We start from the raw sequence: 4,421 nt of genomic DNA, 5'->3' as shown, positions 1-4,421 counted from the left end.
AATGAGCGGGTTTCTCGGTAAAAATGCGATTTACCCTACAATCCCTTTTATCCGCAGCTACTACGTAAGAGAATCTGACGTTATAAAAGTTGTTTAACGAATTAAGCATATACGTGCAAATATTATTGAACGTATACGCGCGCATAGATATATCGTTGCTCTAATTATAAAGAAATTTAAATCACAAAATATAAATTTTTCAAAGTTTAAATTAATGTCCTTGGCTTTTAATATATCTGCTGCAGTATATAAAACTTTTAGACACAGTGACGATTAATCTTAAACTTACGAAATTTATCATAGTATATTCGGTGCTCGTAAAAAGTAAGTTAATGTTTTAATAATAAAAATAAACATCTCTAAATTTAAAAGCTTTATAATTAGGCTGACGATATATTTCATTTTGTCGACCTACCGTATGATATACGTTATACACGCGTCTCGAGCATCCTGCGTCAAGAACTTCGATCCAACTTGTGTTATTCTTTTGCGATTACGACACGACCGATCGCATCTCGATGCTCTATTATGTGAAATGTCTCAAAGAAAAAATAGATAATAAGGGTGGCGGGGGGAAGGAGGGCACAATGCGTCAATTAAATCAACACATTAACAAGCTTCGCTTTAAGCTAAAATGCAACTCTAACGAGGACTGTTTTTTGCACAAATACAAATACCGACCAATATGACTGTAGACATATAAAGATCGAATATATGTTAAATAAATTTTTCCCGTTTTAACGAAATTATTTAATGAAAGATTCATCGCAAACGCGTGAATTTGCTCATATTTAGCATTGCGATAGAAAACATGCATATTCATGCGCACAAATATTTATACGTTTTGATAAATATAACTTTTTATACTATGTAAATGTTTGAACAAATAATTTACATTGCTTTTTATACAGAAATAAAGCAAGACTGCATGTTAATTATGATTTATGATTTAATTGTTCTTTATGTATCTATAGTCATCATATCGGATTATACGAGAAAATTCGCGAAGCAAATGCTTAAGCAGACGAAAGCAATTGTATTTATTTCTATAACACATACACACATATTGTGCGTGTAAATATAGATATACTTTTACGCACGCGAGAATAAGAGTAATTTCTCCAACAAAGATTTGACCAAACGCAGCGATAGATGATCTATGTGAATTAAAGTGTTTCAATGGTGGTTAATTTTACTTTGTTGTTCTTATGTTTGCACTTGCGACTGGTTCGAAAACGGGTCCATAATTAATCGTCTATATACAGAATAAATAAATACAGTAATTGTGTCGTGATTAAGGCTGTAGCTCAACTCGTCAACGTATGTGTGACCGTAAAATAAATCTCCACTGGGAACGCGCCTTGCACGATATTTCCATACTCGTCCATATTCGTTTACCATTATTTCAACGAGTGAAAATTCTATTCCATTTCCAATCAAACGAACACCAGGAAACAAAAATACATTTTTGTATTGTTCTTTACTTTTTCACATTGACAATTGTTGCGTAAAAATAACTTATGTATTAATAATATAAAACACGCGAAGAAAATATAAAATAATTATTCTCTAATATTATCATCTTTTAACAAAAAATAGTTGAAATTGTATCGATTAATAAATCGAAAGCATGGTTCGCTTATTTTGAAATATTTTATGTAACAAAATATTTTTGAACAAAATATTATTCCTAACATTTTCTTCATAAGAAGAACATTTTGTTCCTTGTAAAATGAAAAAGTCTTCTGAAATGATAAAACCCTTTTTTTATGTGTGCTATATGTTGGACAATGGTGCAAAAATTTCAATTGAGATTGTGATAAATGACGATTGAATTGAAGTTTTGTCTCCATTGTAGAAATGCGATTTTTATCACAGCTGGTTTCGTAAAATGGCTATATGTTACAGCCAAACGTGACAGTTATGGACATAAATCATATGATGGCCACAAATACGTGCCTATACATATAAAACTCACGTGTAAGCAAACTCTAAACAAGTTTGAATGCATGAATGTTTGAACGTGAGAATCCAATTCCAAATAGGAACGTAATTACATTGAGTTAAATTAACTAAATATCTCTATGATTGATAATTATTATAAAAACTATGTGCGTTGTTTTTGTATAGTTCATCATAGCAAATGTGTCTATAATATCTGATATTACCGAACTATATCACAATGTTACATTTAACGTGAATGAAAGTCGCATTGAGTGTTGAGTCCAGTAAAAATAGGGAACTTTTAAAAATCGCTGAAATTGCGAAAATATTTATCAGTTTTGTGCATATCGGGAAATTGTATATTGATTTTTATAAGCGAAAATTTAATGGCCGTTTCACACTTTTGTAGTATCTATGCAGTATGTAGTATTTAAAGCCACGACGTAGAAATCATGGAACGAAAAAAGGAGAAAAAAAACACGAATCGATACGATGTGCTGTATATTTACCGTGCCCATTGAATCGCGTTTAACAGAACTAATTTGAAAATTGAAGAGTTGAATTCGTTAATAAAGCATGTAAATTTATACAAGTAAATATAAAATCAAACTTTTATTTAAACAATAGATATTTATAAGTGTCTTTTTTTTTCGTAAAAAATTCAAATCATGCGAGCCATGCATCGATTGATTATCGAGAGATATAACTCAAAACGCTTTATATATTTCATATAATATAACGTACGTTAATCCTCCCCGCACTAGCGAAAGCCAGATCATCCATTGGTACTACGTTCACAACATTATGTGCATTTGCAAGAGATAGAAACTTATTACAATGCCTAAGTCGATAAAATGGCAAGATATATGATATAATGAGATATATCAGACGATAGATGATATTTGTCGTGATAATTGCGCGAATGTGGCGAACTCTGTTACTCGAGAACGAGTTGGCCAGCGGGACTTTGTGATAATCGTATATACATACATATGTATATCGAGCGAGTAATTTGGAACACCACCGAGATGAACAAATCTCGATCCGAGATTACGGTCCTCTCCTCTACATAGCTCCGCCTAGCTATAATAATGTCGTCGATTAGTAATTATATTAATAAATGTACTGTTGAGAAAAATGTCGTTGAATTTCGATAGGATTTTAATAGAATAGAGAGTAGAGAATTTATTTATTTTTATACTGGACATCTCGACAATGAGCGTCCGCTGTATTTAATTGGGCGCATGAGACGTCCATTATCAACGAGCGCGATGTTTTTCTCGGTTGACTCGGAATTTACGCGTCAGTTCCTTTGATTCTCCGTAGATAATTGCAAATCCGTTTCAACGCCGGTTATCGTTAAATGCGCGCGTGTGTCATTTGACTGTTTAACGTATAATATTCGCAGCGCGAAACGAATAAACGATAAACGCGCGGAAACGGAAACGATAAACGGTATTAATATTAACAGTAACGCGAACAGTCAAAACGCGATACGATTTTAATGGTACTTTATCTATACTACCGAGTAATCTGACAAACGGCCGAACGATTCCGATGGCAGTATCGATATTCATTAAGAGATGTTTCCATTCCCAAATTACTCTCGGATATCAATGCGTGTCAGAGGTAGATTTTTTGCCGGATATTGCGCTATGTGTTTAGTGATACGTACGTGTGTTTTAGCTATATAATATAATTGCACGCGCCAAGAGTCGCGAATTGTGGTCCAGGCTTTAACGTAGAATTTACATGGCAGCGCCACGCACAGATCGGTCTCGTTCGCCGCGACAGCAAGAGACAAGACCGTCTCGTGCAAACATATACATCGATCGTACTTTTCTACATCGCCTTTTCGCCTTGTCTCCTTTCGGATGACTTATGGTTGATCGCTTCGGTCCAATTTCGTAGTTACAACTAGCACCCTCTCTCAATCTCTTTTACGAGCCACAAATGCGATAGTGGCGTAAGGAGCATAAAGGGCGCAATGAATTCGCAAAGTTTAGAGAGCCACACACATACATACACACATATTTGTGTAAAATTAAATTATGTTATACTGTATAGTCTTTCAAAATTTACTATGGTTTACATTAGAAGGAAGATATATTCTTGCAAATATAATTATGAGAGAACTCTGTGTCTATATTTTAAATATAGTGTATACGTTATCGAACAGTTGTTACATTTATACGTTAAATTTATAAATGTTAAAACCATGTTAAATTTTAATTCCTCGAGGATATTAATTAGTCGCGAAAGACAACCCGGCACGATTACGATAACTGTGGTCCCCTATTTGAAAGATCGTTTCTGAAGACATTTTTGACGATGAACACGGGAAAAATAGTAAAAAAAAAATCCGACCAATAGTTTTCGAGATGTATCACTTGTTAAAATTTGTTTAATTTTTTTATTTATTTTAAACGGAAATTTTTTTTACTATTTTTCCCGTATTCCTCGTCAAAAATGTCTTC

Source organism: Formica exsecta, unplaced genomic scaffold (assembly GCF_003651465.1).
Source record: "Formica exsecta isolate Colony F162 unplaced genomic scaffold, ASM365146v1 scaffold60, whole genome shotgun sequence".
NCBI classification, from domain to species: domain Eukaryota; kingdom Metazoa; phylum Arthropoda; class Insecta; order Hymenoptera; family Formicidae; genus Formica; species Formica exsecta.
This window is presented reverse-complemented; position numbering follows the sequence as displayed.